The sequence below is a fragment of the Orcinus orca genome, chromosome 7, assembly GCF_937001465.1.
Source record: "Orcinus orca chromosome 7, mOrcOrc1.1, whole genome shotgun sequence".
NCBI lineage: Eukaryota > Metazoa > Chordata > Mammalia > Artiodactyla > Delphinidae > Orcinus > Orcinus orca.
Genome location: NC_064565.1, coordinates 50292720 through 50307692, shown reverse-complemented (window position 1 = coordinate 50307692; position 14973 = coordinate 50292720). Strand labels below are relative to the sequence as shown.

Sequence of the window (14973 nt, the reverse complement as noted above, 5' to 3'; positions counted from 1 at the left end):
CCACGCGCCTAGAGCCTGTGATCCGTAGCAAGAGAAGCCACCACAATGAGAAGCCTGTGCACCGCAACGAAGAGTAGCCCCTGCTTGCCACAACTAGAGAAAAGCCTGCACATAGCAACGAAGACCCAACGTAGCCAAAAACAAAACAAAACAAAAAACCCAGAAAATTACAAGTGTTGGCAAGAGTGTGGAGAAACTGGAACTTTCATTCATTGCTGGTGGGAATGTAAAATGGTTCAGTCATTGTGGAAAACAATTTGGCAGTTACTTAAAAAGTTAAACATAGGGCTTCCCTGGTGGCGCAGTGGTTGAGAGTCCGCCTGCCGATGCAGGGGACATGGGTTCGTGCCCCGGCCTGGGAAGATCCCGCATGCCGCGGAGCGGCTAGGCCCGTGAGCCATGGCCGCTGAGCCTGCGCATCCGGAGTCTGTGCTACGCAATGGGAGAGGCCACAACAGTGAGAGGCCCACGTACCGCAAAAAAAAAAAAAAAAGGAAAGGAAAAAAAAAAGTTAAACATAGAATTAGCCCACAATGTGACCCCACAATTCCACTGTGAGGTATATACTTAAAAGAATTGAAAATAGGTAATCATACAATGTAAATGCATGGTCATAGCAGCACTGTTTACAATAGCCAAAAAGTGAAAACAGCCCAACTATCCTGTCCATCAACAGATGAATGGATAAATAAATGGTGTATACATAGACAACAGAATATTACTTGGCCATAAAAGAAATGAAGTACTGACATATGCTACAACATGGATATATCTTGAAAATACTATGCTAAGTGAAAAAAAGCCAGACAGAAAAACTCACAGGTTATATGATTTCACTTATGTGAAATATCCAGAATAGGTATATTCATATAGACAGGACACAGATTGGTGGCTGCCAGGGATTGAGGAGAGCAGGAAATGCAGAGCAACTGCTTAATGGGTAAAGGGTTTCCTTTTGGGGTGGTAAAAATGTTTTGAAGCTAGATAGAAGTGGTGGTTGCACAACACTGTGAGTGGACTAAATACCACTAAATTGTTCACTTTATAATGTTTAACTTTGTTATGTGAATTTTACCTCAATTTTTGTAAAAGGAAAAAATAAGGAACTTTGAATAAACTATAAACTGAGTTAATAAAAATGTATCAATATTGTTCCTCTATTGTCACAAATGTACCATACACTAATACGTTAATTACAGGGGAAACTATGTTGGGGAGCAGGGGTGCGGGGGAAGAGGCAGGGTGGTACATGGGAACTCTCTATAGTGTTTACTCATTTTTTCTCTAAATCTAAAACTGTTCGAAAAAATAAAGTCTGTTAGGTAAAAAAAATCCAAAAAACAAGAAAAACCTTTATTGTTCTAAATAACTCTTGGATCAGAGAGGAAATAAAACTGCAGTTAGAAAAACATAAAATAATAATGAAATAATGTGAAAATGATATAAACGTGTAAGAACAGTTAAAATGGTACTCAGAAAATTCCTAGCCTTAAATACTTTCATTACAAAATAAGAAAGAAAAAAAATAAATGAACTAAGCAACCAAATCTAAAACTGAGGAAGGGAAAAGTAAAATAATCTAAAAGGAAGGAAAGGCAGTAAGAAAATAGTAATAAAGATAAAAGCAAAAACTATTTATTTAAAAAAGAGCTAACCATAAATGAGATACATCCAAGAGACTAACCCTTTGACATGTTCAATCAGGAAAAAAAGAGAGAGAAAACATAACGAAAAGGGTTATCCATATGGTTATGGAGATGGTAAAAATTACAATACCATGTATACCAATACATTTGAAAATTTTGATAAAATTTTATTTATAAACAACAAATAACCTAAACTGTGCGAAAAAATGGCATAAAACCTGAATAGATCAATAACAATAGAAAACGTTGAAAAGCTTTTAAAGAATTACTTCCAAAAGTGCGTGTCAGGGACAGAGTGCTAAGATATGCTCTTTAAACATTTCAAGGAGCCGATAAGTCCCACGAAATTTTTTTAGAACATGGAGAGTTTTGTATTTTTATCAGAAAATTAAAATACAGATGAATTTCACTTATGAATAGGAATGCAAAAATTCTCATTAATTCTTTTTCAGTATGTATTTTCTTAATATAAATTGGTGTAAGATAAATCAATTTGGACACACATTTTGCACACCACTGTTGGTTGTAACTGAATTGTGGTCTGCAGCTAGCAGTGTTAAAATAGAGAGAAAGCTTTTTGCACAATGTGTAGGAACAGCTGCTTTGTCTGAGTGTTGGTTGCTCTGCCTTGATAGGGTTCCTTGGCTATGCCACATTGTTTTCATTCTTTTCTGTTAATTTGAGTTGTGAACTGAATTGTGAAGCCAAAATAATAGGGGAGAGGCGTTTAAGCATGTGGATTGAAGAGAAAATGAGGAAATGTGTAGGTTTGGTTTGCTTTGATCAACCAATTTATTATCTTAACCAGGGCAATAACAAAATATACTTCATAATTATAAACCTACTTTTATTACCGAGGGATGATTTTTAACAACACGTAATTTTTTAAAAATACAATTACTCTATTGTGTAACAACAGGGCACTATATAGTTTAAAGTAGAAAAACCATACAGCTGTCTCTGATGATATCAAAAAGACAATGAATATAGTTTACCATGAAGTCTTGATACACTTTTAGCAAACTAGGGTTAGAAGCATATTTGGTAGTTATTTGGTCTTTATGATTAATGTGTTTATCTCAAACCAACAGCCTACGTCATTCTTAATGTTAACCACTAGGGAAATTCCCACTGAGATGAGAACATGATGAGGTTGGCTGCAATCTCCTCTGTTATTAAACACTGTTCTAGAAGTTCTGGCCAATGTCACCACCAGAAGAAAAAAAGAAGACAAAAGTAAATTCTTCCTATCTAGGCTTTGCATGTGAATTACCTAAAATAATTTAGAATAATTTAGAAATAAATAAAATATCAATATAATGACTGGATGCAAGATAAAATTATGTTATCAAGAACTTTCCTAACTGTCAGCAGTAATTAGTTAGAAAATATAGTGGAAATAATACCCCTATCAAGATAGCATCCCTATGACACACATGAAGAAGATAAAATATATTGGAATACGTTTTATAATAAACAACCAACCTATGTTTCCTGAGGCCTTAGCACATGGAGAGAAAGAATGTTTGCAGACAGTAAGGTTCTCTCCTGTAAGGATAATTATTTTCTTCAAATTAGTGCATAAGTTTCATGAAGTTCCAACCAGCTCTTTTGGGGAGGAATTTAACATATTTATTTTAAATCTTCCAGTTGGCCATCTCTTTCATTGTCATAAGTGCTTAAGAGAAATAATTGGATGTTGCTCTAGTTGGCTGCTAGCAGGAACTTCAGTCAGGTTAGACCTGGTATACAGCCATAGGTCCCCCCTCCTGCATGGAGGCAGACTAATGTGTGCACCTGTGCCCAGGTGGAAGTGAGCCCTGGAGGGAGTGAGGAGATGGGGTGGGCAAGTGAGGACAAGGAAGACCTAGGAATGAATTCTAAGCTTCTATGAATGACTTGGCTTCTCTGTGATCTTGGCCAAGTATTATCATTTTCCCCCCATCCGTTTGCAGTTTAGATAAGTTAACTCAAAATACTTTTTCAGTATTGTAAGAAGGCAGGGCAGTGGTAACAGAGAGCCATGGAAAAAGAAATGATGTGGATTTATGGTTAAGCTCTGGCTCTACCACTTACTAGCTGGGAGATCCTGTGACCATTTCCCTGTAGCAGACACTCAATAATGGCAGCTATTAATATAACAATAGTAATGATCCTTGAGGTTTAATCTTTTTGAACTATCTACTTATTCTTGAGAATATACTATACTATCTTTAATATTCATTTTTTGTGAAAATAAAGGCCAATTGATAATTGAATAAGACTGGATTGCTATTATTGTGTAAATTTAAATGTTCGAAGGTAGGAAATGCAAAGTTTTCTATAAGATTAATACTTTACTGTAAAGAAATATTCATAAACATGTGTTTCTTAGAAGATAGAAAAATAGTAAATGTGAGTTAATGTTTGAATGAACACACTGGATCAGGCCAGAATTGACCTTTAAAAATTTAACCAAAAAAATTATGAATATATACAGTATTTACTTTTCAACCTAGTAAGCGGTATACAACTTAACTTATGCTAAATATATATCTTTTAAGTCTTATGTTATAAAAACCACTCACTGGAGAAGGCTATATTCCAGATATAAACTTAAAAAAAATCATTTCAAATAAAGACATAAATTCTACCTTAAAAGTTGAGAAGAATGCAAAAAGATCACAGTTTAAAAATTTTTCCTTTAGTCTTGACTAGGGACTCCATTTTTAAAAGGCTGAATTTCCAACTGTGGCAATGAATAAAAGGCATTACTGAATCATGTCATAAATTACTCACTTAACAGAAGGAATTGTAGAGCAAATCTGCAACACTTCAGTTTAAGACATCCAGGCCACCTTGCTAGCTTGAGAATTGGTAGGAACTACTAAAGTTTTGATTACCTCTTCTCCAGGTTACAAGGCTTCCTTCATAGACTATTGCTTTTAAAAAAGTAGGCAGTTACAGGGTCTGGAAGTTTTACCTCGAGTCTCTAGCAGTGCCGCCCCAACTGTCCTGAGATCTCCCTTGAGTTAAACTGGGAACTTCCACTGAGAAATCCCCCGCCTTGAAGACTTCCTTTTTTGTAACTTTCAACAGCCAATCATGGCAAGATATTGAAACAAAGCAAAGACTACCAGAAAATGTTCTGTAAACCACCGTCGCTGTAACTTTGACTTCCTTTTGAAGCAAAGATACTTTACTTGAAGAGCTAGGACGTTTTAACAAAAATCCAGAAATTGTAAACCCCAAATTATATTTGGATTAAGCACATTTTCATGTAGCAAAATTTTAAAGTAAGTTTATTTGATAAATGTTTTTTTTAGGTTTTAAGAAGTCACTTTTTGACCTGAGCAGTGTATTTATAAACAGTAGGTGAAGACTAGATTTGAGTATAGTTGTCTTTGCTTCATGGCCTACAGAGGTCACTAGGATGAAGCCTAGTAATATTAAAGTTTATGCTGGATTCCAGAGCCTGACCTCATGTACTTAGAAGAGAGGTGAAACATAAAAGGCTCTTAAGAGCCTTTCTCCCTGGGACCTCAGATTCTCTCTTCATGTGGATAAGCATATATGCCAGCACACTGGGGAAATGCTTTACAAATACATATATTCTTCTCAGGCTACTTGGAGCAAAACATCAAGTTCTACATGCAGATGGAAGGCGGCGTATGCACCCCAGACATTTTTCTTTGTTATAAAATTTTAGAGCTGGAAATGTCCTTAGACACCATCTGTTCCATTTCCTTTTTATTACAGATGAGGAAACAGGAGAGGGTAAATGCTCAAAGTCACCAAGAAAGTTAGAGGCAGCATTCAGATTAAAATCTGTCTTTTGAATGAGTGTATTTTTCTCAGTGTAGCAAGTTATTGAACAGGAAAAGGACTATAGCGATTGAGCAGTCTCCTTGTTCAACTCCTGCATTTTATAGATGAAGAGTTTGAGACCTTACCCAAAGGTTCACAGTTAGCAAAAGAACTACAATTTAGAACTTTGGATTCTTGGTCTAGTTTCTTTTCCACTTTAAAACACCACCTCTCTTAAATTAGATGTTAAATAAACCTGAGTTATTTCTATTCCTGAAGAAATTATTCTATAAAAAGGAAATAATTCTGAATTAATCTAAAGTGATGAATAAGCTTATGATTAAAAACATTCCATTTACTCATCTAACATATCATGAAGTATTAATTTCCTTTAGCACCTTACATTTTATAATTAACTTACTGATATCAAACATTAAACTTTTTTGTGTGTAACGGGAAAATAAAACCTATCTAATACTGTGAATACAGCAAATCAAAACAAAAAAGTGAGATAGTCATTGGTGGAAAGAAAAGTTTTTTGTCAAGAATTTACACTTTTGAATTGGATTTTAAAAACATAGGTTTTAAAAAAATTTTTTAATTTTTATTATTACTTTTTAAAGCAGTGCTGATGTCTTAACTGGGAAATGCCCCTTTGATCTCTTTATTCTGTGCCCCCTCCCTCTTCTATTTACTTTGGCATGTGAGCTTGGCATGAGCCCAAGCCCCAGCAGAACTGGCTAATCCAGGGTAATTGGTCTCAACCTGGCAGGGCACTGTTTGCAAGAAGATCCTGAGGCCAAGACAGAGAAGCTATAGTTAGAAACGCTTGTGGAGGAAATTTTGGCTGCGTGCATGGAATTTAGAACCTCTGTCACGGACTGGTTCTGGCTCTAGGCAAAACATGTGAGGCGGATGGAAGTTTTTATCTTTGTTGTCTCTAGTGGTTCCTTTTCCTATTCCCTCCCCCTCCTTTTTTCCTCTCAGAGTCATAAACCATGTGACTGGAGCAGATAGAAATGCAGAGATTCCTGCAGGGGAGGAAGGAGAAAATTGGTACTGAGGGATTGGCAAGGATTAGGGTCCAATGATTAGAAGAAGGGGGAGGATTCAGGGGGTGGGGAGCTCCCATCCCAAATGAGACAATGGGAGGCACAAGTCAGGTTCCCATTCAGGCAGAGGTGAATGGCCAAGGGTTTGCTAATCAAAGAATGAAGAAATCACCACCAAGGGACAACAAGGTTCTCTAGGCAGGTCTGGGTGAAAGACGTCCTGAAGAAGAATCCCTGGAAAGCAGAGTCTTCCCTGGGGATAGCGGAGGACGCAGAAGCCTGTGCTCTTCATTGCTGACTGGGATTCAGAGATAGACTTCCTCCTTCAGGATGGGACCCAGGTGCCTGTAACTCTGGCCAAGAAGTTAGTTAGGCAGCTGGGCTGCATGCGGTAGGTGTTTAATTGGAAAACTTCGTTCAGACTCTTTCAAGGACACCTGCAGTATAAATCTATGTTCCAGGCATGGTATTTGTGGGAGGAACAGACTTTTCTAGCCTCTACTTGCTGGTGAGCTGATGCTACAGGATTTCATTGGCCCATGGCCGCAGCAGGGCTGGGATCTGCAGGGATGATGGATACGCTCTTTTGCTACCACCTCAGTCTCTATAAAGTGCACTGTGGGGAGTAGTTGATATCACTACTTTGCAACTTAACATAAATTTATTCCAAAGTATTGCTTCAGTGGGGATACTTACATTTTCTCTCTTAGAGACTTGTAGAATTAAAATGTCCTTATTTAACTGAATTTCTGGTCATAGTGAACAGGGGAAGGGGATTTGGTGCAAGTAGGGAGGAGGTAGGGAAGGGGAAATGTCCTTACTTCTTACAATTCCTCTACTTAAGCTGTAACCTAAATTAATGACGGACCTCGTATCAGTAGGTACATACATTTAGCATGCTTACTCAATAAACATGTATTATCTATTATGTGTTAGGTTCCGTGCTGGGTGTAGGAATTATTAAAATGCTTTTTCTTGCCTTTGAGGAGCTCATGATCTTAAGAAAGAGACAGACAGGCAAACAACATTTTCCTCTGCCCATCGCCAAAATGAGAGCAGAGATACGTACAAAGTGCCGTGTGGGCAGAGAGGCAGTTCTCAGAGCTAGAGCAACTCATAAGGAGATGCCTAGACATCCAGGAACTGAGCAAGCAGAAGATCAAGGGTTAAAAATCAATATTATACCTTTCTGCATATTCTCAGTAAATTCATTCTTTTAGGCTAACCTTGTGGCTTTTTGCTCATTTCCATAGCTTTATAAGTAAACATTTTCTAAAATATTAATTTTTTTTTTTTTTTTGCGGTACGCGGGCCTCTCACTGCTGTGGCCTCTCCCATTGCGGAGCGCAGGCTCCGGACGCGCAGGCTCAGCAGCCATGGCTCACGGGCCCAGCCGCTCCACGGCATGTGGGATCCTCCCGGACCGGGGCACGAACCCATGTCCCCTGCATCAGCAGGTGGACTCTCAACCACTGCGCCACCAGGGAAGCCCTTAATTTGGTTTTTAACATTCTAGAGGATTATTTACAGTCTTGATGATAGGTAGATACCATTTTAGTGTTTTGGGTAACTCTCGTTACAAAACAAAGCTGCGAAGTACACAGATGGCCTGAGCAGTTAAGAAGTATGTTAGGCCTGTTAGTTTTGAGACTAGGAATAAAAATACGACCCTGGTTTCCACAGTACTCTGTCATCCTCATTGTATGATGGCTACATACTTTTGACTATCAAAGGAAGAGGACACTTTGTGATGTATGATGAAATGAAGGTTGATAAAACTAAAATCCAAAAATATCTTGACAAACTCATGTTGTAGGCTGCTGCCACATGAACTATAACAGGAGTAATCACTACTCTCACTTACAGACTACATCACCCTACAACCATCCACCATCTTACAAACAAACAAAAAACACGAAAAAATTGCATAAGGCCAGAAAGGGGTGGTGAGATGCAATTTGTAGCAGTCATACAAAAATGACTTAAGAGTTTCATCTGAGGTGGTAATACAGGGATGCTAAAAAAATTCCAAAATGAACAGGACCTTTGAATTCCCTCTAGAATGAGGGAAGCACTAGTTCTGCTTTCAGACACATCTTTCCAGGTACCACGCTTTAAAAAGACCACAAACTATTTATTAAATACTCATCCATATTACATATGTATGATTGCAGGAATGGAAGATATTTAGCTTAAAGAAAATGAGAAGGAAATAATAGTATTTATACCTGAATTAAATTCTTCTATAGAGCTCCAAGGTGAACCTCAGACCAGTAAGTAGGAGCTAAAAGGAAAACAAATTTTGGTTCACTGTAGAAAGATCAACATTACAATAGTAAGAACAATAGTAAGTTACCCTGGGAGATAATGAGTTCCATGTTCTGGGGAAAAATCAAGCATGGGATAAATGACCGCTGCTTGGGAGTATTGAAAGGTTATTAAAATCTCAGATGAGATAATAATGAGTAATACCTATATAGCATTTCCTGTGGTCCTGGCACAATTCTAAGTGCTTTACACGTATCACCTCATTTAATCCTTAGAAGTATCCTATGAGGAAGATGCTCTTTTATAGATACAAAAACTGAGGCATAAAGAAAGTTAACTAATTTATCCAAGTGCATGTAGCTATTAAGTGGAAACCCAGACATCTGTCTCCAAAGTCCATGCTCTTAACAAATTCACTATAGTGCAGCTGGGATGTACATTATAATGCACTTTATTGAATACAAATTCCTTCATTTACTGAGGGCACAACATTTTAGAGGCAGTGAGAAGAAATTCAGGTGTTTTCTCTGTCACTTTTTATTCCTTCTTATGTCCAGTTTTGAAAGCTTCCAGCCTGCCAAGAAGTTAATGAACTGAGCATATGCCACCTCCAATCCCTGCCCAACACCTACCAGTTGGGCCTTAGGATGGGCATGTAAGAATGGTATAATTGGAGACAGCAAGGTGATGGGAAAGGAAAAGGAGGGTGGGGCAGAAGTTGGGCTCCTGTGGAGAAGTGGAGGAGGTATTAGACTTGCTGCCTTTTCTCAAGTGTCAATTTAGAAAAAAAGGGCAACCTTGGAACAGATTCAATGCCATTAGTTAAGGAAGATGACAGTGCACATTTTGTTTCTGCAGATTTACTTAGCCTTCAATTTTTTTCCTTTCTCATCTGTTATGGATTGCTAAGTAAATCTCATAAAATAAAAATCCATGATACTTTCTACAGGATACAGGGTGAACTATCTAGGTCTCCATAAAAAAATCTCTATAAATTGACAGAATTTCATCAGGGAATGAAGGTACCTCACCACGGAAAGCTTTGTTTCAGGTATTATACATTCTACTTTCTCTTTTAGTGGCCAAGGTAGCAATAGTTCATTGCCAAATGGCCCTTTCATTTTGATCTATGTACTGGGATTTCTCTTGTCTGAGGTTAATGAGAATCACCAACCAAAAGAATAAGTCTCATAGGTACTTTCTTTCTAAGCTGAGAAACCCAGAAAATGATTTAGCTATTAGAATAGAGAAAATAGAAGTTACCTGGATCCTTCACAAAGGTCCAGAATTTATGAATGGTGCTTTTGCATTACCTGAAACATATTTATTTTAGATTTATAAATTTATGAAATTGAAATTGCTGTGAGGTGCTTAAGGTCATCAATAATTTTCTATGCGAGCACACAGTACAGTAATTTAGTCCTGATATAGTTTCTAACATTAGCAGGATTAATAGTTCCAACTTGTAATTCTATATAAATAAGGAGATAAAAAACATGTTAGCCCATCTATAGCCTCTATGACACAACACAGTGAGAGAAGAGAAAAGAGGGAGAGACAGGAAGGATAATCCTTAAACTCTGGGTTTTTCTATGGCTTTAATAAAATTAGTCAGGCTTTCAAAGATCTGACCTTTGAAAACGATTAGCTTGACTCCAAGGGGATGTTGGGAGGATTAACCAGCTGAATCTTGCAGAGAGATTTCAAGATTTCTTGTGTGTTATTTATTCTTTGGTTTACCAGTTACGTTCCTTTTTAGTTTGATCATATTTGGAGGGATGCCAGAGACATGATGAAAGATTTAATAAACATGGGTTCCAAGTAAAATCACAAGCTATTGTTTGAGGGGGAAAAATTGAGGTAGTGCTAGAAGTGTAGGAGTAATTGTGTGTGTGTGTGTGTGTGTGTGTGTGTGTGTGTGTGTACATGCTGTTCTTTAGATAACCTTGTTGTATTCCTTTACTTCACAGGGGAAGAATCTGAGACTCAGATTGATTTTCTCCATTGACGGTGTTGACAGCTTTCTAATCTTTGGAATGAGAGATCGTAGCTCCAAGATCATCTCTGACTTTACAGTTTGAGGATGCTCTTAAGGTTTGGAAGCTGAGTGGAATGTGACTGGAGAACTTCAGATTACTCTGTTGGTGAATGGCCTACGTGCTTTGTCTCTTGTCATTGGGTTTCAGGTTTTAAAACATTGTTTGAATGGAAAAAAAAAATCTTTCTAGAACACCTCCTTCCCAAGTCATTCATTTACTCATTAGTCCTTCATTCATCAATTGCTCTGTGCTGATCACCCCTGGACAGAGGGCACCATAGAACCAAGCTCCACAACATTTCTGTAGCACACCAGAGGAATTAAGTATCACCGCTTTGTTGAGAGACAGTCTAACAGAAGGGTTAGGCACACAGTTTCTGGAGCCTTATTGTCTAAGTTTCAAATCCTGATTCCATTCTTGGGTAGCTCCTTGCTTAAATCTTGTGGTAGTTTTGAGGATTGAATGAATGAGTATATCTAAAGCATTTAAAACACTGAGCACATGATGAGACTATGTGAGGTGGTTGTTGTTTATTCTTTGTTATATTTGTATTCACTATCTCTATAAAATCATAATGTGAATTTATACAAGCTTTACAGGAAAAATAGACAAGGGAAATTAAATTATTTAAGCAAGATCTTTTTATTTTTCTATGCAACATCCATATAGCTTTTTCCTTTTCCCCCTTATAGCCTATGTGCAGTTTGGGAAAACACCCCTGATTTCACGGGTAAGCTAGGATTGGCTTAAGCCAGTCAGCACATTACATTTCTCTGAACTTTGCTATTGGGGTGAGCATGTGACCTAAGCCAATCTAATCTGAGTGAATTTCAGGACTCTGCTTTGGAATACATAGCTCACTTTCCCTTTACCTCTTGACTTTCCTATTATGTAGTCCCCAAAGCACTTTTTTGATTGTTTAAGTGAATTTGGGTTGGATTTTCTGTTACTAGCAACTGAAATCTTCTTGCTATAATACTCAATATAATAAAAAAGAAGTCATGAATAACAGCAATAACCACAAAAAATAGACTTTTGGAGAAGTTGCTATGCGGCAAGCACTGTCCTAGGTACTGATCTTTATAATAACTCCATGAGACAGGTATTATGATTCTCATTCTCTGTGAGTCAAAGAGTGAAACTATGAACACCATGTGCAAAGTATCATGACTGCAGACCTTATACTTCCAGCAGGTCCTGTTTGTGGCATATTTTTGTGCCAATATTTTCACAGAAAACAAATGTAAAAGTCTAATTATCCAGGCATCCTCTTCCTTGATCCCCCAGATAATTTTTTAAACTAAATATAGAAGATAATCATTTGGGCACAGCAATACTGAAACTTGACAATTAAGGCCCTTGTGTATTGAGGTTTGAATTTTTAATTTTGTTTGTTCATTTTGCTTTATTTTATTGCAGGTTTAATATGAAAATCCTTTTTTTCTAAAATTTGAATGTTCACTGCCTTTTCTTCTATCTCATTTATTGTAATCAAGATATTGGGCTCACTTGCAATAGATTACTCTGACAGAAAGTCAAACTATCTTTCTGGTTCTTTGCATTCTTTGGGTTTTTAAACAAATGCTTTGAAGGTTTATTCCTCAGGAATGAAGATCTTTTCTCCCCTCTATTATATCAATGAGAAGCCAATCAGGAAACAGACACCCTAGAGTAATTTAAACAGGGAAAGTTTTATATCAAGAATAATTAACTGTAACAGATGGTGATCTATGAAAGGTAAAGATAACTCAAAAGAATACTCTAGGGCTCAGGAGGGTACCCAAGGAGGGAACAAATGTGGAAAAGATCTCTCTTCCCTAAGGCTGAGATTAAGAAAGGCCACATTGGAAAAGGTGTGGCTGTGGACCCCTGGATTGCAGAGAATTTTGCAATCCAGTTGCCCAGACTAGGACTTATCCATAGATACTGGACAAGCAGGAACCACTCCTCCAAAGTGCAGGTAGGCCAAGGCTGGGAAACTGGCTTCTGGGATACCTGTGAGACTCATTGGGAAGCTGTCAATCAAGACGCTACTGAAACTTGATGAGAAGCTGTTTGCACATGTGCCACAGAAACTTGATGAGGGTGAGTGCCGCTGGAAGAAATGCAAGCATGAAGCTGGCAGCCGTGAGATAGGAACAAGAAGCAAATGGAAGATACCAGAACCAGTAGGAGAAGTCCTGTTCCTCTTGTAGTGTCTCTCCAGTTCTCTTACTGACGAAGTTTAACATCATGCTCATTGCAAAGAAGAAATATTCCAACATTCCAGCTCCATTTTTTTAGGGCAGACAACAAAGGTGGCTTTGGAACTAGGAAGCAATACAGTTTTAGCTGGAACACTTTTGAAGGTAGGGGATTCGTTTTCATTTTACCCTGTTATGTCAGTATTCAATGGTAGCTTTTATTTAAGTATATCCTCTATATTACTTGAAGGTAGGTAAAACAGGTCTCTTATAAAATGTCTCTTCAGGTCCTCACCAAAGTCTTGAGGCTCCCCAAACCCTCCTTGACTAAGGTCCAAAATAGGTTGACTTTTATTTGTAATATAAGACTTTGACCCCAATTAAAATGTAACTACCTCATGAAAGAAAACGGTTATACTGTTGTGGGCCGTTAAACCTTAGGGTGACTGAAGACTCTAATGATAACCATTGATAAGGGAAATGAGAAATTTTTGAGGAACTAGGATGGGGTGGTCACTGAAGGGGAACATGGGCTAAGAATGAAGAGGCTAGGAGTACAAAAGACAGTTTTGTCCATTTCCCAGTTTTGTCTAAACTGATCACATAGAGAAAAGGCAGGGAATAAGACCCTTAAGGAAAAGGGAGATATAGCAGTAAATACAGTTACTGGGAACTTTGTATATGATAGGATGGCTTAGATATTTTTGAAGTGAAATAATGAATAACTAAACAGTAGTATAAGATAGAAGTCCTCAACTGCATACAGTGGATGAAGGGGAGGGTAGTCTATGATGTCTAAGATGCCATCTGGCTCCAACACGTCAATAATTTGTCATTCTATTCCTTGGCATGATCGAATTTCTAACACAGAGCTTGTTTATGAGGGGACAGGACACAGGAGGAAATTGAGAAGAAAAGAAGGTGGAGTGGAGGTAAAGGTGGGGAGTGAAAGTGTGTGCCAGGATGGTTGCAGGCAGGTGGGCTGCAGAGATGACTTGCCCAGTGTGCAAGGCTGAAGGTGGGGTTCTTGAGAAGAAAAATGAAACTATCCAACTTGGAACAAATATAGTGAATTTAGTATTTGATGGTACATTCATTGTGGACATTCTGTTCTTGAATTAGAAGTCTTTTTTTTTTTTTTTTGACCCTAAGCTGAAACTTTCCCCTATCATTAGGGAAACTTTCCTGTCTCTTCTGAACTTTTCTAAGCAACAAGATTCTGAAACACACAGTTTAGCTATATCTTACATATTCCTTCATTGTTGTAGAATTATTCCACGTATTTTGAAAGCAGAGGCCATGACTTGCACATAATTTATACTCTCACGGCACCTAGAAGTGCTATGAGGTTAATGATATGTTTGAGTTTTGATATATTATGAGTTAATGATATAATCAAAGGAAGAATTTCCTATTTGGCATTACATGTTAAGAAAAACTTCCTATAGCAACAAGACTCTTATTCACAGAAACAAAAGGCTAAAGGCTTTGGGCATTCACTCTTTTCTTGAATTGAGCCCCACCCAGAAACTTAAGGAAACCACCCAATTGAATACCTTGGTCCTGCCCATTTATAAGAATTATGGTCCAAATAAAACAAAGAAACTTTATGACAGTGCTCAGTACGAGCTAAAGTCATGACTGGCAGGACTCCAAGCTTTTTTCCAAGATTCTCAAAATAATTCAAGGTGTAAGACGAGAGAGCCAAAAATAAATATTAATAAAAAAGATAAACATATTTATTAAGTCACTTCATTGTGCCAGGTGCCATAGTATCTTAATGACTCATCTCAACCACACTATTAAGCAGATTTTGTTCTCACTCTGCAGATGAGAAAACAGAGGTGGCAGGGTCACACAGTCACTGATGTGGAACCAGGATTTGGATTGAGGCCTGTCTAACTCTGGAGCCCAGGCTCTTTCTACCACATGACATAGTCTCTCTTGAGAAGAGAATCTATAATCATCAGAATGAGTGGCAAATTCACTTACTTAGATT

At 37.7% G+C, this 14973-nt stretch overlaps 1 protein-coding gene across 2 annotated transcripts in view; it reads right to left on the bottom strand.

Annotated features, from left to right (window-relative positions):
* TANK (TRAF family member associated NFKB activator) overlaps positions 1 to 4547 on the bottom strand; it is an 87475-nt gene extending 82928 nt beyond the window's left edge. The window contains exon 1 of one of the 2 annotated variants that reach the window (XM_033421773.2): positions 4529 to 4547. The gene's annotated coding sequence lies outside the window, so the exon portion shown is untranslated. Of the gene's footprint in view, positions 1 to 4424; positions 4446 to 4528 lie in introns of those variants that run through there. The other variant, XM_049712776.1, reaches the window with a different exon arrangement.
* Positions 4548 to 14973: the final 10426 nt, after the last annotated feature.